The sequence below is a fragment of the Hirundo rustica genome, chromosome 16 (assembly GCF_015227805.2).
Source record: "Hirundo rustica isolate bHirRus1 chromosome 16, bHirRus1.pri.v3, whole genome shotgun sequence".
NCBI lineage: Eukaryota > Metazoa > Chordata > Aves > Passeriformes > Hirundinidae > Hirundo > Hirundo rustica.
This window is the reverse complement of record NC_053465.1, coordinates 10375641-10402774: the sequence shown is the minus strand read 5'-3', so window position 1 is coordinate 10402774 and position 27134 is coordinate 10375641. Positions and strand designations below refer to the sequence as shown.

At 41.1% G+C, this 27134-nt stretch overlaps 1 long non-coding RNA gene across 1 annotated transcript in view; it reads left to right on the top strand.

Annotated features, from left to right (window-relative positions):
* Positions 1-27134, top strand: part of LOC120760147 (uncharacterized) — a 383062-nt gene that overhangs the window by 73003 nt on the left and 282925 nt on the right. The window lies entirely within an intron of this gene.

Below are 27134 nucleotides of genomic sequence, written 5' to 3'. Positions count from 1 at the left end.
TGTGGCAGTCCTTCCACTCCCTTCTCCCCTCAGGGTCTCACCCTTCACAAACATGGGGTTTATTGCTTTAAAAAACCCACCCACACAAACTCTCCTCTGAGGGTGCTGTGCACAGGGAGAACTGCCATGGTGACAGAGAGCTCTGGAGCTGCTCCTGCAGAGCTCCTGGATGAAGATCCATCACCAGCTGACTGATATGTGACCCACAGGTACCACATATGTTACCTAATGACCAGTCACTTAATTATAGGCTAGGTGACACGTTTATAAGGGTGAACTTTAGAGTGCTATTAGGGAATGGACAGATGAACTATACCGGTGCCCTCCGGGTAGATTTCACCCAGACTCTTCTGCCTCTGTGGACCCATTACACAGTAATTAGGGTGGTTTTTAAGTAGGATGCAAGGAGTTAAATGACTAACCTTATTATTGCTTCATTTGTCACTGTGGTAAGTGCCGCTTTGGGGGGAGGTGGATTGGAAGAAATGGAGAGAGAGAAAAAGAAAGAAGAGAGAACGTGAGGTGTAAACTCTCTTCTTTCCTAGGTCCACATGTGGAGAGCGAGTTGAAGACTGAAAATGTGGATTTTCCAAAGCTAAGACTGGAGATATCTTTGAACAATCTGATTTTTTGCCTTAACAGTTGAAAAGCCCGTGATGTCAGTTTCATGATGGTGTATTGCTATAATGGTGTTTTTGTACTAATAACTCCCTTCATAATCTTAAGAAAATAATCTGTTATCTTGTGGACCTCACTGAGGTGTTTTCAGAATATCTTTTGGGTGTTTGTTTTTAGACTTTCCTATAAAAAGAAGTAGATGAACACAGAGCTGAGGTACAGGACACCCCATCTCCTCTGAGTGGAACAGAATCACATTTTTAAAGCAAGTTGCTTGGCCCTCTGTCCCATGTGGTGCTGGTAGAATTATCTGCTGTCCATCCTCGCTGATGTTGTGGCAGCTGCTGCAGTTGTTTTCTTGCCGGAGTGTGGCAAAACTCCAGCCCTGCCCTTCTCTTGAGCCTTTGATTTAGCAACAGGGTGAGCATGTGCTGAGTTACCAGCTTTTCTCACGCACGCTCAAGTCAAGGACTCAAATATCCACAATTACAGCCTGTCATTTGCTTCTGGGTTACTGGGGAAGAATTCACCTTCTCTGCAGTCTTTGTGTTGGATGTGTCAGTTTTGGGAAAATGTTTTTCTAATTAATTGCATGGGGGTTTTGTTGCAGAGGGGAAATGAACGGTTGTCTTCATTACTCTGGGTTTAACAACCCAATTGTTCTTGAAATCTTAAATGTAGCCTTGAAGCATGGAGTTTTGTGAGTCACTTGTTGGTTATAATGCCAGCTGGTTTTTGCAGTGTTTATATGTGGAGTGGCTGCTTGAGGACGGATTTTTACCAGTGCCCTCAGTTTCCTTTCATTCACTCAGCTGAGTCTCTTTTCAAGCAGGAATAGTTGGAGGAAAAAGCTGCAGGGAAGATTTGCCTTGTTCTTTAGGAGATAATAATTGCTGAAGGGTATCGCTAATTGAAGGGAAGGAGATAAGTTTGAACTTCTCAACCTGTGCTTTGCCCCAGCTGGCTGGGAGCCAGTTCTGATCCAGGAGCAGAGGAGGTGGTTTAACCAGTGATGTGTAAGAGCTGGTGTGTCCTGCTAGGATAAATGCAAGTGAGCTGGATGTAAAGGTAATTTTTTGTAGAGCTTTATATGGTCCAGTTGATTGATCAAGGGGAACACAGTTATGCCCCTACTGTACCTGTGCTGCAATGTACCTAATTTTCTTGGAAAGCTGAGGCCTTGGAGGTATTAAATGTTTCATTAAATTGGCCACAACCTTAATTCAATGCAGTGGGGCTCTTGTCTCTTCAGGATCAGCCTTATGGCGGAGAAAAACGTGATCATTGATACTAAACCCCCTGAAAGTTGGCATTATTTTTTCACTTAATCGTGGCAGTGATTACTCTTAGCATTTAAAGGTTTTAGAAACATTTGAAGATTCTTTGTCCTTTACTGCTTCTAACCTTTGTTTATGAAAATGGTAAGGGGAAAGGGAAGGAATTAAATGTTAAAAAAATATTTTAAGGAGTTCTTCCCTCCCTCAAAGAAAGCCTGAAAACCAAACCAAGCAGAAATACCTAGCTGAGACAGGGCAGATGGAAAACACGTGGCGATCTCAATCAGGTTTTGTTCACCAGAGCATCAAGGCAGACATGGATTCTCTCCCTCCTCCACCCTTTAATGTGCAGTTATTAGGTACAGTATATTTTTCTTTAAACTGTCTTTTCAGGCCTTCTAAAGGAGCAGGGATGTACTTAGGCACTCCAGCTGTTCGGAGTATTTGGTGATGACTACCAAAGTGTTGTTTCATTTCAACTTTCTTCTTTCCTTGGGGTATTTTAGGGTGGGATTTAGACACCCAACTGTACGTGCTTGCTGCTGTTTTTGTCAGCTGGTGCCAGGCTGCTTGGCCTACAGCTTTTACATCAAAGCACCATGAGCTTGCTGTGGGTTCCGTTTCATCTGTACATCTCACAGCCCACCTTTGTTGAGTGGAAATCATGGATCCTTTACTGGAAAGCAGAGTTTACCACAAAACATCACCATGGAATAACCAGCCTGTGCATGCCTGGGCTGCCACAGCAGCTGAATATGCAGCTGGCAGGGTGAAATTTCAGTTTGTTTAAATAAATATAATAAGAACAGTTTAAGGAAGATTGAAATGTACCTCACCTTCCAGTTTTTCTTTCAGTATAGTTTTATCAGTGTGCTGGTGGAAAAGCAGAGCCGTTGAGTTTCCTGAAGCTCCTGTGTTCAGCTGAGTTCTGAGGGCTCAGCTCTGTAATGATGAACATCAGTAGATCACCTTTATGGAGAGCTGGTTTTGCAACCACCCTCACCCTCCGTGCTTGCTTTTTAACTGGCCTCCCCAGAATATGTTTCATATTTTGTTTCTGTTTCCTTAAAATATGAACTTTTTTGCCATGTAGAAGACTGTTCATGGAACACTGACCTAATTCTGAGCTCAAGTAGCTGCACTTTAAATGCATTCTAAGACTTTCACAGTGTCCTTACTACAATCTTTGGCAGTTCTTTCCATTTTGGCTTCTTTGGGTTCAGATTCTGCATTTTATACTGGGAAATCTGCAGAGAGAAATCCTTACAGAGCTGATATCGAAGGGAACACAGTCTGAATGTCGTTGCTGTCTGTCTTCAAACAGCAATTAAACAGCACGTGACCCCCTACACAAGTAAACCAACCCAACCTCTCATGGTAGGGCAACTCAAATCACTTTATCCATGGGAAACACTGTTATTAGATCTTTGAGTTACTGCCTCTCTTGCAATGTGTAGCTGGGCCTGGTTATCCCTTACTAATGCTCTCCCATCCATAGTGGCTCTCCTGCCACTCATTTCCCAGAGCAGTCTGACACTGGAGTTTCCAGGTAGCTCTTTTAGCTGCTCTTGACCTCAGAATACCAATATTTCCAGCTTTAGGAGAGAGATCCAGTATGGCAATAACTGGACAAACTGTAACTACATCAAAATACACCCGGGACAGGGTATTGGGAGGTGAATGATCTGTTTTGGAGGTCTGGTGATGAACCACCACCTTGTGTGTCTCTTGTAGTGGAGACATCAGTGTCTCCCAGCACGGTGTGAGCACATCTATTGACCTGTTTGTAGGGAGACTCCTTTCTCTGGGAGAAGGGAAGGAAGGCTGTGCAGTGGTCTGGGTGCAGCTGGACCACCTGCTTGTTCTACAGCTTCCACCTGCCCCACAGTGACTCCCTGGAGCAGTGGAGCAAGGCTTCAGCAGAGGAAAAATCTCCAGATTTAGCTGATTTCCCTGTCACTGAAAGGGGATTTGGGGGTTGCAGGCTCCAGACACAGCCTTCAAGGGTGGTTATAGCAGTATTACACTGTCCATTGGCAGGTGTGGATCAAACAGGTAACGTCAGGTTTCTGATAAATATCCTGCAGCATGACATGATTGATTTCAACTGTCAGCTACGATTAGGTGACTCTTGGGAGCTTTGCTGTAAGAGAACCTTCAGCCTTACATGTATAAAAGCCACCTTCTTAAGGGCTATAATGTAATTTTTTTATTTTTTTTTTTTTTAATACTGAAGTTACTTCAGGAGCAGATTACAGTAAGTTTTTCACAGAAAACACTGAAAAAGAAATAATTAACAAGTTGTTGGAAAACTTCAGTTTCTGGTTGAAAAAGTTAAAAACTCTTTCAGTCACAGCAAAATACCAGGAAATAAATGTTTATGTGTTGGTCTGATATTGCAAAATCATTTTATTCCCTATCCTTATACCCAAAATAACACTGAGTTCTCCAACATGTTATAGGTGGAAGTATTTCCAAAAGACTTATGAGGGTAACTGTCATTGAAGGTTTTTTCAAAAAAAAAAAAAGAATTATGGCATTTTCTGAAAAGTGTCCATCTTCAAATCAAAAGCATGTTAAACCTGATGTCACAGATTATTTAACCGGAACAAATAATTTTAAAGAAAAATAATTTTGCCTGAAAAGATTGTGACCATTAAAAAGCCATAACTTCTCTTACACTTGAAACTTGTTTTGATATACTTAACAAAACAGCAGGGATTTTCAAATTTCTGCCATCAGATTGGACTCTTTACAGGCATGCAAAATAAAATTCAAGATTTCTCATGGCAGAAGGTTTTCATTTTATGCTTGGAATGTGTGAAATGATTTTACTTCTGCCCATAACCCTAACATTAGAGGTGGTGGGGGTGCTCAAAGTCCAGGTGAAACCACCTGGGGTAACTGATACTTCTAAAACGTGCATTGCTGGACATACAGGGAAGATGATGGCCATTAATGAACTTGGCAAAACAATTAGTAACAACCTTCCAGGCTGAATTTTATGCTGAGTGCTTTGTATCCCTCAGCTGTCTGAAACATTTCCACATCCCAAAATCGGATTCAACCTTAGGAATTATATAGCTTACCTTATACTAACATCTACAAAATAATTCAAGTAGGTTTTCTTTTGCTGCTGGAAAGGTGAGTGGGATGGGAAGAGAAGCAGCAGGGAGGGCACATTGCAGCCCTGCAGCTGCTGGGGTGGTTCTCTGGAGGTGTGGAGAAACCCGAACCATGCAGCACCATCAGGAAATTCCATGGCTGAGTTGGAAGCTGGTACCCAGGATCCTTGGGGTCGGGAAATTAATTTCAGATGACTCTGAAATTTGCCTCCTAGATAAATAGCCCAAGTATTCTGAAATGAGCATGTAATTTAAAACAGCGCGGGGTATTCAGGGAATTAGAAGCCAAAAAAATAGTTGGGGTGTGGGTGGAGAAAAAAAACGCGATTCAAAACTGTGATTTAACTAAGAAAATGAAGGGCAAAAGTGTTGACAGGAAAATTCAGGCAGTTATCAAGTCCAAGGATGTCAATGAAATAATTAAAAGCATACAGTACAAAATGGCCTCTGACTGCTGTGATGGATGTGGGGTTGCCCTACCTACTCTGTGCTGCTTTTAAATAACAACATCAACATCAGGGTTTGGGCTGGGCCAGGACTCACAGGAGTTCTGTACTGGCCTGTCGTTCATTGTTTCAGCCAGGGCACTTGGTTGCTGAGGCCAGTCTTTAGTGGTGGCCTGCGAAGGAGAGCCACGTTTAACCTCCTGCTGCCTCCCGATCAAGGAATGAGGGTGGGTGAGAAGTTACAGAGAATTGGAGAGGGAAGCCTCTTGCTGTTGGGGAGGTGTGATACTGTCCTTGCTCTGCCCTCCTTGGTTAGACATGGTGCCTTTTCCATCTGTTTTTTTGGGACCGAGTCCTGCGTCTCCCTAGGGATTGGCTACTGTTTTCTGTGCATTTTTTAATGAACTTCATGAACGTACCAAATCTTGTTGTCTCATCGTTGGCTCATGAGATCCCTGAGGTGGGAAGGCTGCTGGACCTCAGTTCCATCCTAGCACTTCCCAGTATCCTTGTGGGGAGTGAGCCAGGATGAACACTGATTCCAGTGCAGGAAGGGTGTGGAAAAAATCCCAGCCAGGAATGAGTGGAATGGGACAACTTGGCCTTGAGGATGGGTTTGGGAGATACTGAGTAGGTCCCAGTAAATTCCAGCTCCGTGATTCTTGCACCTGTTATACAAAGTAAGTTGTCTTGTGTGCTGTTTACCTGCTTGATAGATACTCTCAGCAAAATTAATTTCTACTCCAACTGTGAATTCCAAGAAGGAAAATAAATTTGTGTTCGAACTTTAAGGCACTTAGGAAAAAACTAAATATTTGGAAGCATCTAGAAAACCCTTGCTTTGGAAAAAGTCGAATGCATAGTTTTAACCTCTGCTGTAAATCATCTCACCCCTCTGGGGTTTGAACTTTTATCAATTTCTGAAAATGAGCTTCAAGTCTGTTCTATATTGATCATCTACCCCATGTCAATAATAGCTGTTGTGAAGGTGAGCCTTGCTTGAAATTCACGTTAATGGTATTCATGGAGGAAGGAGAGGGGGAATGTGTGTGTACATTTAGAGATTTATTTCAAATTCTCCAGTTAAAATCTTTAGAGTAGTAAGTTGAACATTATTTATGGTGTTGCTGTTCCTTAGGCCTTTGATCCTCTAGATATTTTACTCAAAAACAATTGTAGTTTTTATTTTTAATCAAAATATTCCAAAGACTTATTTCTTATATCAGAATTCTGTTGAACATCCCAGAAGAAAAAGGATAAAGTCACCCAGAGCCTGGTTAAAATCCCTTAAAGAAAAATTTAAATCTACCACAGCTTTAAATGCCCTGTCATAGGACTTTAAACACAGAGCATTAACTATTTGGTTTTAAGGAAGAAGGTTTATTCTACTTAGACAAGAAAGAAATATCCACTTGTGGAACTTTTTGGAGTTCCTATTGCTCAAAACTAAATACTTGGATTATAAAAAAGTATTCATCCATTTTTCTTATTTCCCAAACAATTGTTTTTCAACCAGAACAAAAAATCTTGGAAAGACAATACCTACAAATTTTTTTTTCCTTTATTTCCTTACAAATTTTAACAGAAAATGATCTTTAACTTGCATTTATTGGAATTCCAATTGAAAATATAACATTTGCTGCCCTTCTGAGAGACTTTTTTTGCCACCTCGAATATTGACTAGTAAACCAGTTAAGAAGCTGTTCTGCTGCTCTATTTTGAGTCTTTTGCAGAAGGGTTCCCACAGAGGCTGCAATCCTGCGCTGGGGATCTGTTAGGCACAGGATAAACGAGATTAAACCCCTTGATATGGCATGTCTGGTGTCTCACATGTCTGCCATATACAGCAAAACAACCTGTGGGGGTGTGTAATTTTTTTGAACTAAAATAAATTTGCAATTACTATTTTCTGAAAGCAAATAAGCAAATTCCTGAGTATTTTTATTTAAATGTTTATTTAATATCTCCCCCAAATATGTTCATTGCTGTTGTTGCTGCAGTTATAATTATTAAGAGATGAGTGCCAGTCTCTTTTCTGTGCCTGAGAAAAGCCATTAAAGTGGTGGTTTGGGAAGTGGGGAGCAAGGTTTGTTTACATGTACCAGGGTGCTGGTTTGATATTAACTTGTGGGAAGAAGGAGACTGGGAGAGTGGTTCAGGGATTGTCCTGAAGTATTTTGAAGTTTGTGGTAGTCTCCCATGGGGTTGCTGAGCTGATGGCAGAAAATTGTGTATGATTTACCAGAAGGGGAATTATATGGCTACAAATACGTGTATATTTGGTATGCCATATATAATCTATTTTTATATGTTCTCTATAATGCAATATAGGTTTGTATGTATATAAAAGCTTGTCATACATCTTTATATATATTTATGCTTATTGATCTGCATATTACTAACAGAACCAACATTATCACAAAATGGGATTGAGCCCAAACCAAATTTTAGATAATCTGTGAAAGGAGTTAATTAATTGTGAATCGTTTCTCCTAGAAGTCCAAGGTGGAGAGCCCTGTGGTAAGAGACATCACCCCAGCAAATCAATGTTTCATTAGCATGTCTATGGGAGATGTCTGTTCTGCTTTGCACATAAAATGAAACAAGAGCTTTCATCTCCCTCCCTGCCTCACTCTGCCTTTGAGAGGGAATAAGTGGCTTTGTTCATTAAACTCCAAACTTTCACTGCTGTACATCCCCCTGTGCTTTTTTTCCTCCTACTCTAAAGCTCTCAATCAATTTAAAAGGAGAGAACCTCTATTAAGGACAAGTGTCAGGTAAATGTTTATTTCCATAATGCATTTATTAAGGTATAAATAGAGGGAAATGTTGCTGCAAGGACTGGAATTTACTTTTCATATTTGTGCTTATGAACCTCTGCATTGAAGTTTCTGCAGAAAAGTCAGGCTGTTTGCAGTTCAGATTTTCAGCATCAGGCAGACTACTGAAGGCACGATTATTTGCATCTTTTAGTCTGAGGACTGGATTTTGGCAGTGCTATTTCCTACACTTTCCAAGTTTAGTCAATAATTTTGGGGAGGAGGGCAGATGGCAGCAGTGTTTATACAGGTCAGGTGATGCATCTAATGAAAATAGACTTGAAATATGTCAGATATGTTCCAAACATGAAGTAGATATTGCAAGAAGGGAGTTTCAGTCTGTTCCTGCTCAGCACTGGTTTGTTTTGAGGCTTTGCCAAATGCATTTTATAACATGCTTGTCTGTCCTCAGCTATCAGAATCTTAACAGCCTAACTTTAACACCACCTAGATTTTGGACATGATGAAATGATAACTATAGGTAGCATAATTTTTAACTATCCTACTAAACAATTAAGTAGTGGATTCGTGTACAATCTTAAGAACACATCTTTGGCTGAAGAAGTGTCTGTTTAGCATCCTTTTTGCTTGGTTATGTAGATGCAAATCAAGGTATATCATAAAGCATTTACCTACTTTAAAGTACTCCTTGTGACGTTAGAATTAGGCCAGTCCACTATCATGTAAGTAAACTGCTTGTGACTGAATAATTTGGTATAATTCTTAGCAGCCACATTTCTGATCCTTTTTTTCCCCATTATTCTTGTGGGCTTCAGCTCATTAAGCAATTACAGGTCCATTAGCAAGATATTGATATTGTATGCACTGGTGCCACTTGTCATGACCCTAAATTTTGCATTACCTGTATATTTTCTTCAAAGCCCAATTCTTGGGTTCATGTTATTAATGAGATTCTTAGCTGCATCTTAAATAAATTCCAGACCTGCAGGCTCTCAAATGTAGATATGTAACTCAAAAGCACCCTGGAAGATTAGAAAAATAGAAAGCAAAGAGAGTGAGTCTCAAATCTTATGATTTTCAGGACATAACTCTATTATTCTTGAATCCATTGGTTTGGTAATATTTTTCTTCTAACTGAACAAACATTAAATACCCGGGTTTGTGTCTTGGATCAGCTTTCTTTGTACAGCACGTGTTCACTGTGCTGATAAGATAAGAGTGCTGAGGAAACCTAAGAGAACAGTTTTTTTCCCCCCTTTCCTGTATTCTGCTTTTGGGAAATAACTAAAAGTCTCAACCCTAGCTAGAAATTTGTCTGATACACAGATATTTCATAGCAAGTTTTCAGAGTGAGGCCCTGCATATTCCCAAAAACAATTGCAAAAGAGTTTCATTCTTTGAAACGCTTGACTCCTTTGTCCTTTCTACACAGGGTTCATTTTGAATTCTTTTGGCTGGGCTCAGGTAAGCCTTAGAGGGAGAGCTGTTCCTCATGGAGGCAAAGACACATCTGAAATGAGGATGTTTAAAATTGTTTGGGTTTGGGTTTTAGAAAGGTTGGGGAACCTTCAACCTACTTGTGCTTAGGTGTTTGTTTTGGCTTGAAATTTTTCAGCAACGGACAGGGAAATCTCCATCGTACCATGCCTTCTTCAGAATCTCTTCTTCTCTTGGAGCATATTAATTAAGAGATTCTGTACCCAGTCCTCACTAAAACTGTCTGTATATGTCTAAATTTATTGAGAGGGGTTCACTTGCTGGTATTTGCCTTCTCTTTGCATACAGTAGTTTCATAGACTGGCTTCTTGATTGCCTCTTTGCTCTGGTTTTTCATCAGCATAACCACTTTTTTGAGCAGCTGCTCCTGATTTTGTGTGGCTGAATTGAGCTCCTTGGACTTATCAAAGAGATGCTGCAGTTGAGCCTGCTTCTGATCCAGGGGGAATTTTTCCTGTGGATTTTCCAGGCTGAGGAAATACGATAAGTTTCTTCCTATCCCAAACAGGCACCTGTGGCTTGATGATTAGATGGAAAATTGAAGATCTTTGCCAAGATTGAAATCTCAGCGCTAGGTTCTAGTCCACCTAACCCAAAAAATGCCATGTGCTTGTTGACTGGAGCAGCTCCTCAGTTTGATTGTAGCAATGTAAGTTTGGAAACAAGGACTATAATTAACCATGACTGTATTATTGGATGTGTGCGTATGTCATTAACAAAGCAGAGATTCTTGTGTATGTGGCTCTACGTATTTGCTCACAAAACTCCCCACCGTTTTCATCAGCATATTAAGGTTAATTAAAATGAATTCTGTTTGTATTGACTGCCTTTTCACGTATGCGAAGTTTGTGTGAATCAAGTGTGTGGCCGGGGCCCTCTTCCCTATAAAATCCATAATGTTTGCTTTCAGAGCTGGGGGAAAAAAGAATCAAAATTGCAGGCTGTTTGAAATTTAAATCAGAGCAGTGCTGGTCAATAGTATCAAGGTTACGGTGCCCTGGAAGGTTTTGATTGGGTGCTGCCAGGTGCATGCAGGGTGACAATGACATTAAAGGTAAGGTGAATGGAGTTTTAGGATTTCTTTTTGGTTAATGTGGGATTCCTGGATGAAAAAACATAATGGAGTAGAATCATAGAGTAGATTTGTGGATGATGTTTGGCCTGTGCTGAGGAGAGCCCAGGCCCAGTGTTTGCATTCTGCTGTTGTGAGGATTCCCCAGCTGAGAGCTTTCTTATATAAAGCCTTGCACAATGACATAACAAGACTCAAATGTAGTCCTGAAGAGTTTGCAGCTGTAAGGGGTGGGCCTGATAGGCTGTGTGAGAAGAGAAGCACAAGCACAGGAATGTGGGGTGACCTGCCAGGGGTTGTGTTGCAGGCTATGTTCATACAATGGGTCCTCTGGAGAGCTGGAAGTGAACCCAAAATCCCTAACACAGCACCACGACTCTGCCTGCACTCCTTGCAGTCTCTTTCCAGCTCCTGGAATTCTACTAGATGCTTAAATGCTTACAGACTGTACAGACTGTTTGGGCTTTTGCTTGATCAAACTCTTCATGAAACTTTATCTGAAGTCCACACTGATGCAGCAGCCATTGGCAATGTGTGTTATTTGAACAGGACCCCAGGACTGCCAGAGCTCTCAGGTGAACCTGGCTATTCCTCTTTCTTAAAGTGAGTTATTCAGAAAAGCATTTTAAATTGCAAAAGATTTGTTTTGTTGGACCACAAGCTAAGAAAGTATATAGATGCTTTAAACCAGCATAAATTCAGATCAAGATCCATATTTGACTTGGGTTAAGACAGACTGAATTGAGGACAATATAAACAAATCCTCTTCTCTTTGCTCTCTCATGTAGATAGCTCTTCTTCAGATTTGTTCTGATTTCAGTAATTCATTTGCTTTCTGTGTGACAACAAGGTCAAGGCAGTCCTTTTTAAGCACCTATTTCAACTAATTCCATCCATCCCTCTTCCAGGACCCTGTTGTGGATCCCTCCCTGCTGGTCTCAGCTTTGCTGCTCTCTCTTTGCTCGTGCACAGGCTCCTGCTTGTCTTTGGGTCTCATTCTCTCCATCCCTCCCTCTCTGCACTCCTGGGACTGGGCACACTCAGTGTCTGATGGATGGGCTCCTCTCCCATGCTGCCTCCCTGGCCCGAGGCAGGTTTTGTGGGACAGGGTGCCCAGCCCCAGCTTTTCAGAGCAGCATCACACGCAGCCAGGCCTAAACAAGCAAAGCCAGTGCTGTCTGTCACATTTACCATTTAATTTGTCCGTGTTGAGCTCATGATTAGCACAGTGGGAGGATACGGGCTGACGGCAGCCTCTTGCAGCTATTGTTGCAGACTGTCTGCAGGCTCAGGAGAGTACTTCTACATGGCCTTGCTCTTGATTTATGTTCCTTTGGTTTATTCCCCAGGGAGGGAAATCTCTACAGGGTGTAAATCAGATTTTTTTTTTTTTTCCCTTCCTTTTTCTGCAGAGACTCTGGCTCATAATTCTTTCAAATGTAAATCTGAACATAATTCTGCAGCAAGAATGGGTTCTATGGATAATCATGCATCTTCAGGCTTTATAACTCTCTAAAGCTTCAGGCCATTTCTGTAGAAATATACAGAACATCTTCCAAAGAATAAAATAGTAATGTCACGTATCACCCAATTGCTTTTTCATAAGCCCTTGGAAAGGTGAACATTTTGGTTTGTTTATGTAACAGTTCTATGATGTAAAAAGAAGGAAAGCAAAATGTAGGAAGAAAATTTTCCCATTAAAGCTGGCTTTTAATCTGCTTCCTTGACAAATGCAGTTGATACTGATGGTATTTTTCCATTCCTGTCTAATCCCAGTAAGACTGAACGATCTGCTTCTGTCTCTCTCTTGGCTCTGATAATGTTTTTGTACTAACATAACATAATGCCATACAATTAGAAATTATATGTTAGCTGTTAGTCATAACCCAGTGAGTTTACATTAGACAAAAGAAATTAAATGGGAACCAGAGGAGACCTAGTAAGTGCAGTTTATGTTGCTTTTTTATACTCGGAAATATCACATTTCTATTGATGAGCATCATTTATGTCTGTATGGGGGAAACTAACAGTGCTACAGGCAAAAAAATCCCTGGTCATTTCTTCAATTTCAAACCATGCAGAGTTTGTAAATGCAAAGTTGAGTTTTTCTTCTGTCTTTGAATTGATGGGTTGCTTCAAAATTTGTACTCATGCCCTGAAAGGAAATAGAATTATTTTTAGTCTCAATTGTGTGTAACACTAAATGATGCCTTGTTTTTTTGTTCCAGGGAGTGAGAGGTGGTCCTGTACAGAGGGATTTGATTCCTGGTGTGCTTGTCCTGGTGGAAGCCTTGCTTTAGAAGGCTTTGATCAGTTGGGCCAGTGGCATTGCTGGCCTGGTGGTGATTGGCTGAATTACTCCATTTTATAATTGTATTAATTGCTGCTTCCCTTGCTCCTGGATGTGTTCATAATATACTTGTCTTTCTAAAGTTTGGAAGGATAGATCTGACTGCTCATTAGGCGAATTCATGATGGCTTAAAGTAAAATAAAGTGCACTATCTTTTTGGCGGAGGTTTCCAAAGTTACCACATAGTCTTAGATTAACTCCACCTATTGCAAGATTACTCCCAAACTGTGTGATTGGCTTGAAGAATCTCTGCCCTTAAATTTATCTTATGTTTCATACTTTAGTGATATTTGTGTAAGAATAATTTGGATTAGCAGTACTTGCTGACAGAGCTTTCTTAGTCTGAGATAGCGAGAGTGAGTGAGATACTTGGCTTTTTCCTTTTCTTCTCTTTACTTATTCCTGCCTCGATTTTTTCTTTCTTTTTTTTTTTTTTTTTTTCTCTTGTATGCTTGCAGATTTTACTGAATGGAGTTCTGAGCAGATTTTCTACAGGTGTACTTGTTTTGTTACCTCTCTCTGATGTATTGCAGAAGATTTCTCAACTGATTTGTTGAAAAATGTACACTTTGGTCCTTCCCCGCACTGTGCTCTGATGAGGCTCACTGTCCAGGTGCATCTCTGCTGAAGACTGTCTATCAGCGCCTGCAAGTCAGTGACAGGAATAGTTTTACTCAGTCTTGGCTTGCTGCTTCCTGATTTTCTTTGGTCACTTTGGTTCTCATATTCCATGCAGACAGATGGGAAACTTGAAATACCTGTTCATCATGGGTTGATTTTTCATAGCAGTGAATTTTTAATGTCTTACAAACATTCTTATCACTCCTGTGCTTCTCTTATGCTTGGCCATAGGACGTTGCAACCCTTTTCTTCTCTCTATTCCCAAGCAGGTGTGAAAGATTGGCCAATCTGTTTTGTTTGTGAGTGAAAGTTTGTGAATAATAAAAAAAGGGGTGATGGAGAATCCTGCATTTACTAGTATGGTAAACATTGAAGCCAATTCATGGCGGTGGTGTGGACTTTCCTGAGTTTAATTCAATGCAAAAGAGTTTCATCTTAGAAAAAAATTTAAGCTCAGAAAAAAAAAAAAAACAAAACCTCCACGAAAACAAACCTGGTTTTGGGGTCTTGTGCTCATTAAGTGTGTCACTTGTAACCATTGCAAGGAAAAGAGGCTTTGTCTGCCCTGATCTTCTTCCTAAGTTATTTACTGATTGTAGCTTTCAGATTGGCAGCTCAGGAAGGGAGGGGTCTTGTGGTGGTGTCATTTTAAAGACTGCACAGTTTGATTTCCATATGGATCTTCTATCAAAAATATAGGATATCTATAATATCATATATTATTACTTTAATATCTGTATTTGGGAGTCAAGATCACTGCAGAGATGTTGTTGTTTAGTTGATTCCCTGGCCCTGTAAATGGAGTTGTAGCTAAAGGCACAGAAAAGCCCCAGTGTGATGTAAAGCTGCTACAGGGCAGACAGAAAACAGCAAAATGCTCTTTCTTACTGCAGCTTCCTCGGTGCTCTGTGTGGCTTCCAAGTATCCCATGGTGCATGGATCCAGTCTCTCAACTTCTTAACTTTCAGCTGCATCAAAGATGGATTTCACATTTGGTTTCAGCTGTGGGTGAAGGTTCACATTTGTTGTTCTCATCCAAAAGTATGGTATGGTCTATATTTCAGACTAGAAATTTCCTGTTAAATCTGAACTCCAAGGTGACTCTTGACCTGAAGGAAATCCTTTGAGATCCACCACATCTTCCTTGCTTTTGTTCTCAATTTTTAAAAATCTTCCTCACTTTTTGCATAGATTTTGGTTTGGTAGGATAGGAACAGGCAGTACTTTCTCTGAACAGCACACACTTGGAATGCCAAAAAGGTATGTGAATTCTTCACTTGCAGAACACTTATCTGTAACATTTCTCCTGGTTTTGATCCAGAATCTCTCCACACTCAATGTCTCTTGCAGTTTGCATCTGTGGATTTCATAACCTTTTAAAGGCATAACAGTACAGGCCCATTCAGTCAGATAAAGAATTATTCATATTTTATTTGGTATGGCAACAAGTATTATTTTATAGCTATGTAAGGCTTTTATAGATACCTAAGAAGGAATTTAACCCCTGGAATTTACCTTGTCTCTGCATTCTGTCAGTGTTCAGGTGTATTTTTGGGGCACCTCTTGAACTGAACTGGGGTTCTGGCTGCACTCAAAATCACATTCTTACACTGCTGTTTGGACACAACTCTGACGTTTTACTAGATGAAAATATTTTTGGCAAGGTGGTTAAGACAATACGTTTATGGATCTGGAATTTTTAAGTGTAAATCTCAATCTGGACCTTAGTTAAAGGCTGTGTCCAGCTGTCCCAGTCATGGTGGCTTAGACCTGCCATCCCCCTGCTCTACTGAGGCTGCAGAAGCTGCTGTTGCAGGCGAGGCCTGTGTTGCTCTGGATGTTGCTTGCCAATATGCCGTTCTTGGCAGTCTTGAAAGAAAAGACCTTGCAGCAGTTTCTGCAAGAGTATTAGGATGAAGTCCAGTGGTCTGGCTAAGATTTGATGGGGTAAGCATTCTGTCCATTCAAGTTCTCAATGAAATCTAAGGTAATAATAATAATAAATAAAATCCCCATTCCTAAGTGTTTGTGCCTTCCGAAAGGGTTGTGTTGTTTCATCCCAGCAGTCAGCATGTTTCATTGCATGAAATTCACGCTTTGCAATACTTTTTTTTTTTTGGTTTTCCAACTACCTGCAGGTTAAAAAACCCTATGAATAAGACCATTTGCATTTTTAGTTGTACTGCATGTAAATGAGTGGCTTCCTTCTTGTGACAGGTTGGTGAGGTACCAAAACTGTCAAGGTTGTAGATTTTGGACCAGACTGGTTCACGTGCCAAGCACAATTTCAGCACCCAGGATGCCCAGTCACTGGTCTTTAGTGGGTATTGACTGCAAACAAACTCTCTTGCCTTCGTACCAAGGTATTCTTTGACCCCAAGTGCTCTCTGAGCCCCACTGAAGCACAGGCACATCAGCTTAGGCTTTACAAGTTTTGTATTTTCCCCTGGAACATGGAGCTGAATTCCTGGTGCCCTTGCTGGCAAATAAAAGCACAAACAAAACAACCCCTTCCCACACTTTTACAATGAATGAAAGTCTGCTGTGGTTATGCTTTTAGGAGGAGGTATGAAAACAGGCTCCTGATCTTAGTGTTTAAAAGGGCTTTATGCCTTAAGTGGCAAATGCCACTCTGACAAAGGGATTAGTCAAACTTTGAAGGTCAAAGTAGGGTTTGGGAGCTCTGTCTGAAGCTCCTTTTTTCATCTGAAAAAGGGACCTTCAAAGAGAAATTTCAGTACTTGACGTGCAGCTTTCCCCTCTGTTCCAGCCTTGCAAACAAGGAAACAACCAATGACAACAGAGGGAATGAAGACAAGAAAAGCATGTAAAACAGCTTGCATTCCCTTTCATTCCGAGCTGAGCTGCTCCTCGGGGCTGGGGCTTTCTTCTGTCTATTATAATTTTATTTCTTTTGCATATTTTTTTGTTTTCTGCCAGGGAGAAACTCTTGTTTTCTACAGACAGCAGTTTGGAAGTAGGATCTCTGATAGGAGTCTCTGTGTGCGTTAACCAAGAGCCAGCGTTTCAGAGGCGCTCAGTATTCCACAGGCTGAATTTTCTCCCCTACCCACCCAGCTGCCACACAAAAACAACCCAGCCAGCCCGGTGTAGTTTCTCTTTGCATAAAAAGAGCGCGAGAAGGAACCAGCAACAGGCGGAGTGAAATTGCCAAATTATTTAGAAATCTTTTCTGGCTCAGCTCTCTCTGCAGGTTGAATATTTCTGGACACGCGGCCAAAGCGGCCGCGCTGCTGGCCAAGAACATGTCAGATTTCACCAGCTAAGCAATGCAGGCTTAGGGGCAGGATGTGGCTGGGAGGGCTCCAAGGAAAACTCAGGTGCTGTAGGATGTGGTAATTACTAATTCAGTAAATAGACTTCTCCAAGTCAGCGCAGCATCTGTGTCCGATCTAGGAGGATGTTGGAGCCCTGCTGGCGAAAAGCACCAGGTAAAGGTTTGTAGGATATATTATGACCCCATAAAACGTTTTGGAATTATAAATATATGTTGTGTGTCAGAATGGCATCAAGACCTTATAAAACTTGTTACTGTCTTTCCCCCACACTCCCAAATTCCTCTGTAACCTGAGGCTGTATGGGCTAAGGTGCTCTCCTTGCTTTTCAGAGATCCAAGTTCAAATTGCCCCTCTGGCATTATTCCTTCTTCCACGCACATGCTCTGCCTGCCAAAGTGCATGCCACTGTGGCACAGGTCTCTTTCCTTACTTTGACCAGGGATTTTTATCTCAAGACAAGAATTAGCATACAGCAATGGAAAAACTGTTTTATGGACATTTTCAGGTATAGCTGGAGCTGCAGGGCATAAGCTTATTTCTGGTGAAGGGAAAATGAGGCTGGAATTCAGAACCCCATGTGGCTTATGTCTGGGACCTTGTCTGGGTTTCAGTTTTTGGACTTCTCTGGCTTTCAGTAAGCAAAAACCTTAACTTCTAATAAGGTAATACCTTCTGTTCTACCTTTTACTGTGCAGAGTTTCTCTGTAAAACATCTGATGCTTGTCTGGCTCAGACCTTCCCAGCTCCTAGAATTAGTTGGTGAAGCAGATTAGACTTCTGGAGAATGAAAGCTCTGTCTGGTGAATAGTAAATCATGAGCAGCACTTTCCTGTGCAGTGGTAAAAACTGCTTATCTCCTTACCTGGGGGAAGCTGTTATCGATGCTTGCACACCTGTTTAAACAGCCCTGCAGTGGGGAGGGGAGGTTGGGAAGAGAGATTTGAAACATGATTTAAACTTTGGAATAACCAGCTTTACACATGCATTATGATGTAAAATCTGTGGTTTCAACACAAGAGGGTTTTACTTGAATAAAACTCTGAGTAGACCAAGAATTAATGTTCACTGCCTTGGATAAAACCTGATTCAGGTATTTTTCAGTGCAGGTAATTTTTTTTTATTTTTTTTTTTTTTTTTAAATCCCTGAGCCAGTTTATTCATTTGAAAAATGTTCCTTTTGCATTTGTGGCTCTTTGTTCTACTATTAGTACTGCAGCTTGGCCAAAAAACGAAAGTCCAAGCTAAAAAAAGAGTATCCTAATTGATAATTGATAATCATCCCATAGTTCAAAGTGATATGCTTAAGTTACTCCCTCTTCTGATCAGCCTTTGATAGGTTTCCAGTTGCTCTCTCTCTGAAATCAGTAAAGATTTTCTCGTCATGAATGTACACAATATATTAATTATTGAAGTTTAAGTCCTAACTGAAACACAAATCTGTATAGGGGGAGGGAGTTAAGAAAAATGTAGTTTTTCCTGCTGGATTTCCAAAAAATATACAGTATTTCTAAAACTTATTGAGGCCAAGCAGTTATAAATAACCTTTCTTGATGTGACTTCTTTTTTGGTCATTGAAGATGCTCAGGAAGTTTTGCAAATCGGAAATGGACTATTAGGATTTGCTGAAATGCATTTTTGGCCATGACCATTTACCTGTTTCAGCATTGAACTCTGTGCTTCCAAGGTTGTTTGTTCTTATTTTGAAATAAAAATGCATAAAGAATACACTTTTTGCAGGTACAAAAGTTCATATTCAGGATGAAGGAAAGAAACCTTTTTCTTGCTCAAATATATTTCTTGCCAAGTAGGTTGAGAGAGCAGCTGACTTTCTGCTGTTTAAAGTGGTCTTCAGTAGATTTTTTTTCTACAATGATGATTACTTATAGCTGCATCCGAATTAAACGCTATGTACAAATCTTTTAAACCATGGAATTTCTTCAGTGCTTCTCCAGACAGTTCTCTGGAGCTCTGTAATTTTTGAATTCCTTATCTTCTTGACTGCTGCATCCCTCAGACACACCTGCACAGCCTTAGCACTGGCTTTGAGGTGTACCTCATTGTGCTTGTTTTGCGCTGTCTTGCCCTTTTGCTTTTATACTCTTCCCACCAGTGCTAGCTCTTAAAGATGGAAGTAAGTAGGAAACGTGAGGCTTGTGGGGTTGAAAATCTGTATTTGTGATTTCAGAGTTCCCGCAGCAAAACTTCTCACATGGCCTCACAGAACAGCAAAATGCTGTCCTAACTTTTGTAATGGGCCTTTGTAAAGAACTTCCAGTCTGATACAACCATAGAAACAGAAAATGGAAAGAGGCTTGAGCACCTGGAGAGAAACATTCCAGGCTGGGCTGCTGCATTCAGGTTACAGTGGCACATTCTGTCCAGGACATGTGGAAGTGTCCTGTGGAAGAGCTCGAGCCACGATCCCTCTGCAACCCAGCTCTGTCTTCCAGATTGGTTTGGGGAGTGAGCCACAGAAAAATCTCTGCTATCTGCCTCCCTGTTTGTGTATTCAGGCCAAGTCCATCCCCTGCCTTTGTGCAATATCTGTCTGAGGAAAGCTGACAGAGGGATCTGGGTGTGGCAGTAAAGTGAGGGACAGAGATGAGGCTCCAAGAAGGAGGAGGGTGGTATAAATTTTGAAGAGTGGTTTTTTTTTTATTATTATTATTATAATTCTGGAGGGACAATATATCTGCATTAAGTGCTTGGTGGGGGATGAGTGAATGAGAGGATATTCTTTCCAGGCTACATTGGGTAATGCTCGTGTCCAACCCAAACTAGGAGTGAGCAGCAATTTACGACTGCTCTGTTGCTTCTCGCACCAGTTTTCATGTTTATGCTGATTTTAATGAAGATTCTTTGCCTGCTGTATGACTTTTCATTATATGCGATCTAGCAACGACTTCATGAGTTGCCTGTTATCACTTCTGCTCTGCAAGAAAATACTTGAAATTTATACTTTCCTTCTTGTCTTGAACTTCCCCTTCTCTCCTCTATAAATGTGTTAGTTTGGCTTCTGGGGATGTTCTGTAGGACTTGCAGCCTTTCCACTTTGCATGGCTGACACAAAGAAGAAAAAGTAGTGTGAATGCTAATGGAATATTTTTGGTAAGTGACTGAAATGAAGTTATGTTTGTAGATAAAACCCACTTTTGTTTATTCCGAGGCAAGTTCTCAGAGATCCCTAGCATTAAGATCTAAGGTTTTGGTAGTGGAACTGATTTGAACAAGGAAGTTTAGAACTCATTTATATATTTGTGTATTCTACTGATGAAATGGGTGAGGAGCCTCAGTCCCTAAAGCCCTCTATAGTATCCCAACATGCTGGGCTTTCAAGATGTGTTTCTGCAGTCTTCCCTTGTCTCGCTCTATCTTCTGTGCACAAATAAATCCCTAATGGTCCTGGTTGCCTTCTTGGCTCTCTTCTTTAGGTGCCTCGACTGGGCTTTCAATCCCCATAGTCACTTTATTGAAACACAGCAGGATCCTTCTGGGATGGCCTCCAAGATGTTCCTTTGAAAGATGAAATGTAGCCACTAATAAGCCATTCCATTTCTTTCTCCCCCCTCCCTGTCTTGGGCAGGAAGCTCTTTGGCTTTGTATTTGCACTCCTATAAAAAGTTGGAGATGTACTGTCTCTTTTATTGGAAATAAATTAAAAAATACAAAAAATGTAATGGAAGAGACTTGACCTGTGAAAATCCTTCCTTCCTTCCCTTTTCCCATGTCTCCATTCAGGCATGCTCCTGTAACTTCAGGCTCTAAAAATGGTTACTAAAAAAGGGGAAAAAGAAGGGTGGGGAAATTTTTTTTTTTTTTTTTTTTTCCTGCCCAACACCTGGACCTCCCCAGAGGGATTTCCCGTCAGCTGCAGCCTTTGAGGTTGACCTAAGCTGGGTTTGTTTAGCTTTGAACCAGAGCTGCCCCATTTGGACATGTATTTCACATGTCCCTGGAGCTCTTTGCCTCCACCCTCCCTCTCCCCGGTGTCTTGACGTCTGTTCGGTTCCTGTGCAGCCCCACTGGGGAGATGTTCCAGGTGGGGAGCCCTGAGTGATCCTGTTTGAAGGGATGGGAATGCCAGGCATTCCTGGCTGTACTTCCATGGGAGCTCGGAGCTGGCCCTGGGTGCGTCCCAGAGGCTCCATGCTGACATCTCCATCTCGGGATCCCTCCTGTCCTCGCATCGCTCCCAGCACTGAGCGCCGGCTGCCGCCTCTGCCGCGAGTGCAGCGAGGCTCTGAAGAGTACCCAGGCGGCCAAAAATAACAGCAATAAAAATAAAGACATTATTAAAGCCAGATACGACTGATCTGAAGTCACAGCGAGTGTAACATGACTCAGTCAAATCCCCAGGACAGTTGGAGACAGAAAGGGAAGGAGAGAGGAAAATCTCTATCTGTTTAAAGTTCTGGGCCCCAAACTCCTTACAAGTCGGCTTTGATAATTCATCAGACGACCACAAAAAAGAATGCCTCCCCCGCTCCAGATGCAACCGTGTCTTGTCCCAGCCTCTTTTTCCACAGCCTGTGAATCTCACCACATCAAGGGGAAAAGAAAATACATTTAAAAGTTCTCCTTATTTAGGTTGGGTAGGTTTGAAATATCCTCCAAAGGCAAACGTGTGTGCGTGTGTGACTGGAGGCACGCGTGTGTGAGGATATAGACGCATAGAGTTATACTTTGGAGAAGGGAAAAATTACTGGAAAAAAGCAGAATTTGCAGCTCACACCCAATGCTGTTAGAGAAAGAGGAGGCTTGTGAGCCTCTATTGTGACACAGTTGAACTAAATAGAGAAATTAACCCAAAAGCCTACACCAAGGAGTGTAATGTGTGATGGGGTGAGTGCATCCTCACCCCATCAGTTGCCTTGGATGTAAAAGAGAATAGCTGAGAGTCCAGAACAGTGCTTCACAAAACAATAAATTCTCCTGGATGTGTGTTTGTCTGCTGGTGGGACTTGTGCTGGAAAGCAGATCGATGTTCCAGGGTGAAACAGGAATGGAGGAGAAATGTAAGATTGGGCGGTGATGGTTGTTCTTTGCTATCAGGGGCAGAGATTCATTTCTCAAGGCTGTTTTTGTATTTGAGGTCTGGAGGGGGTACCCTGAAAGAAATATTCCTCACACCATTTGGGAGAGAGGCTTTGACTAATGGACCCGCAGCAAATGGCAGAAAAGGGGCCAACCAAGAACACTTGGATCTGATTTCAGTATCACACAGTGTGTGTGTTTTGTTCTCGGATTTTTGCTGGGGCCAACTCCGATATAAACAGATGAACTTCAAAGTAGTTGGTCTGAATAAAAACTTACATAATATTTTAATGGTTCAAGTCTTTTGGGACTGTAAAACTAGATTGAAAATCTCTGAAGGTATTTATTTATGCTTTTTGGGCCAGGCAGAGAGACAAGAAATAGATCTGGTTCTGGTTTTTTGGTTGATTGGTTTGTTTGTTTGTTTTTCATCATTCTCTGAATTCAAGATACTTTTGCATTTCTTATAAGGGAAGATAAGCTGCTTTTGAAACTGAAATTGTTATCTAATTTAAAAAAAAAGTATTTTTTCCTTTGGGACTTCAGTTTTTCAAGGCTGGATGCACCTTCCTTTTCTCTTTTTATTTTTCAATACAAAGGAGTCGTGTTGCTGCTGGATTGGATTTTTGTCAGACTTTTATCTTTTTTAATTTCATTTTATCCATTTTGAAAATGAAGATCTTTAGAAATGGTCATGTGGTAAAAATGAAAAGTAAGAAAAAATACGTGAATTCAGAGGAAAATTGCAACATCTGCAGTGTTCTAAATGGGAGTGTTCTTTGCCCTTCCTGTTCCCCCGTGAGCTCTATGTTTCTATGATTTTTTTTTTTTTTTTTTTTTTTTAAGGAAAGGTTAATGAGAATTTCCATAGGCCTCTTATGAGTGCAAAAAATTATCTGTGGTAACTCCTGGCTGGAATCAGGCGGTGCCAAATGGGAATGAGGCATGGGCATTTCATTGCTCTTTTTCAAACCTAAAAAGCCTTGAATAATCTTGTCTTTTGAGGGATGCATGGATCTGATACTGAATATTTAAAGCTCCTTTTGGAATATTTCATATCATCTTAGTCCTTTGGCTTTGCAGAAAACCTTTTCCTAATGTGCAGATCCCTAGGGATTTTAATGGCAGCACAGATGGACCAGCTAAACTTTATTCTGGGTTTTCAAGGGCGAACTGCAAAGCCAGTATTTGATGTCCTCATTCTGACAAAACAACAAATCATGTGATTTTCTCTGTCTTGGAGACACAAGTTGGGGCACAGTCTGAAGGATTTCCTCTGTTTGCCAATCTAACCCTGCAAGACTGGGCTGCAAGATGAGATGCAATTGGAGCACTTCATTTGCTGGTGCTTGTTACACAAGCTCCAGAGAGGCACTGTGTTACAGCACTCATACCACAGACAGAATAACCACAGCCTTTTAACATGGATTTGATATCCCTCACAGAGCCCTGTAAGTGCTGCACTGTACACCCAGGCTATAAAGAGATGTTTTAATATAGAAAGGCTGCTACTTGCAGTTGTGTCAATATTACTGTAAAAAGTGTTTGGGTGGAGGTAGGGGGAGATGTGAGAGCATTTTTGGACCAGATTCTTGAGATCCAGTGTGTCAATATATAAAGTCAACTCCTGAATCAAGGTTTATACCCAAAATGAAAAATGAACGTTCTGAAACTTCTGATGTGAAACATCACCTAGCTCTGACAAACTCCCAGTCTAGTTAAATGTTACTCTCAATGTTTTCAAATCTGAACACCTTCTATTAGCTGATATTGCTTAGGTCTGCCACACACGTTTTATTTTCTATTTCCCCAGTGGAGCAATATGTTTTATTTATTTTTTAATGTACATACTGCTGTTGCCTGTATTATAAAAATATTAGGCTGCGTTGGTCTGCTCTAGGTGTGGAAGACAGTAAGGCTGTGATGTTCTGATGTTACATTTATTCACTGGATGCTGGAAAACCTGACTACAGCACAAAATAAGATGTCTTGAAAAAGGAATAGGTACCAGTAACAGTCCCTGTTTACTAAATAATCTGGATTTGGATGGCTTTGTTTAAAAGACAGATATTCTTCAATGCTTTCAGAATCCACTTTTAGCTAAGGCCTTTTTTAAAATCCTTTTCTGGCTAGGATTTCCATATGGAGTGAAAAGAGTTAGATACCAGTTTCACTGTTACCTGGGCATACATTGATGTGCAACTGCTGTAGGTTACCCTGGCCATTGCTACCTATCTCTTGGTTATTGCTGAAAAACGTGTCAATTAAAAAAATTAAAGTATTTCCAAAATGCGGCAACTCATTCCAGCGCAGCTAAACCCAGTAACCATTGGAATACCGAGGAATTAGGATTTTCAGAGTGTCAATAGCTGCATGTCCACACCTCACCCGTGCTTGTGTCTCAGGTTGGGATAAAGTGATATGCAGTGTCACATAAGCCTGGAAGGTGGGATTCATTTCCATGAGGTGTCCCAATTTATAAAACTGTTTATAGCTCTAGATTTAACATTGAACTGAACTTCCTAATTTCAAAATATGTTAATGAAGCTGATAATGATGAATGTCGAGTCTATGTGCTCTGTAATTTAATACCTATTTGGAACTGTGTCCAAACACAGAGCCACACTTCTGACCTTGGAGCTACTTTTTGTGCTGATATTATTCCTTTCCTAGAGGTCCTTATCAGCCATGATCTGCTAGGTACAAACAGCCTGGACGTGGATGCTCACGGGCTGAGTGACTCTCAGGATGTGTTTCAGGGGCTTTCTTAGACACCTGAATTACTCAGAGAGATATTTGCCCTTCCTTATATTTCTGGCTGTGTCCTCCTGGTCCCATGAGATAGAAGCTCATTTTTGGTTTGGTTCTGGTGCGCCCTGGGTGTTTCCAGAGCACTGAATTTGACTGTAAACCCTTAAGCAAACAAGAGACTGTTAGGAGGGCAAAGAGGTGGTGTTTGACTGAATATACCAAAGTTTAAGATTTAATTGGAAGGATATTGTTGGATTGTTGCAACACATTGCTTTTCTGTACTTCCATATGTGATCCTAGCTTGGGGTCATTTGAGAACAGTCCAACTGATGACTTCAGCAAGTATCTTAACTAAATTAGGATCAGGCAGTGACGGAAGAATTCTGGTTGTGGTTGGTCTGTCTTTTGGAAACTAGGGCGTACTAGCAGAAACCAACAACAAATTTTTTTGTCACGACTCTATTGGGAAAGGAGGAAAACTTCCACATTGCAGCATCTCCTACCTCAAAGTCAGGGATGTGAAATATCTCAGTTGGCCACCACATCGTGAAGGACGATTTATTGCATCTGTTTAAAAACAACTCTGTGTTCTCTGGGGGCTATGTCCTTCACTAGCAGTGCTTCGGACTCAATGATCTAATAGATCTTTTTCCATCTCTAACTTTTGTGGCTTGCCATATGTAGAGATAAACATCTTTCCTTCTGATCAGCGTTGATGGACAGACTTTCGGGCATGGAAACATTATTGTGTGTGTGGGGTAGGGGGAGGGGAGCTTAGGCCATTGTTATTGTCTCCAGGGCATGGGATTATTGGAAAATGATAAATAGCTGGGCAGGCAAAGGAAATATGAAAACCCTGTCATGGAACAGAGATGCCCAAGATTTCTGTTCATATTGCAGTGACCAAAAGAAATTTACATTGGAAAAACCCTCTTGCCTTCAGGGCTGAATGTTATGAACCTTCAAAGTGATTCTTGAGAAGAAAAGGGGCTGGGAATGAAAGCAGTGGTGGGAGGGATTGCCATGCTGTTTCTACGGAGCAGGGGTCACTGCAAAATAACATTCATCATCTTGTTGGTGCTGTTCTGAGAATGGGAACAAGGTGGGAGAGATAAAAGCAAAGTTGAACTGCAGTCTGGCATTTGTGGCTTGTTCTCCAGTCCCATGGGAGCTGGGAATGGATGAAGTCCAAACTTTTTTCTTCTGGATTTCATTCAAGGATTGTTCAGCTGGCCTGAGGACTGGGTGCCTTTACTGTAATATCTTGTTTTTCCCTCAAGTTGCTTGGACTTCAAAGTTCCATTCAAATGTATTAGTCACAGGCGTATGTAAAATGGCCAAGTCTTCCGCCAGGGTAAAGTCAGCATGGATCTGAGAGAGTTTATAGCACTTGAAGTTTGGGCCTAAGAACTAAGATCCTGGCCATAATTTGTGCCTCAAGAAAGTAAGGACAGGGATCAGTCCATCATTGACATATAATTATTTCCATTTGGGTTTATATCCCGTTCTAAAATGTCACCAGATTTATTCTTGTTATTTCAGTTCTTCCCCCCACCTCACCCCCGACCCAAATCAAAACCCTCTGAAAAGCAATTAAACACCTGTGTCTGGGGAGGCTGAAAGGTTCATGAGGGTGAACTGGAACAGTCTCTGTTTTCTCTGGAGCCAAGGAAGTGGCCAAGCTGGCCATGGGAGATGATTCTTTCTGTTCCTTATCTATGTTGTGAGGTGAAGGTGTAAGTCATGGGTGTCTGGTATTCACAGTGAACAGCAGAGGAACTTGGAAAATGTGGTATTTTTCTATGACACTTGATTTAAAACTTAAAAATAACTTATTTCATTGGCAGGCTTTCTTTGCAATTGGAAAACAGGAAGCCCTATCTTTGATTCAGTTATTGGAAAAAATAATTGAATTCAAACTGGAGGCTGAATTTTCAGAGTAACTGAGCACCCTTTCATCACATGTTATGTTTCCAAATGGAGAGAAAAAGGCACCACATTCTGACATCCCCTCTACCTTCACTGCATTTAAAGCTGCCATGAATTACTTCACATTTTACAATGGGGGGAGATGGAAACTGTGCATCAGACTTAACAGCATGGATCCTGCTGCTGTATTTAAGTGCTATGTTTGCTTTTTAATGCCAGTAGCCATTCAAGGCATCAATTCAACATTCCTGAGGCTCCTTGGCTGGGCTGATACTGATTTGTGGTGCTCACCAGCTTTATGTTCTTGGCAAAACTCTCATTTAAGTGATCTTAT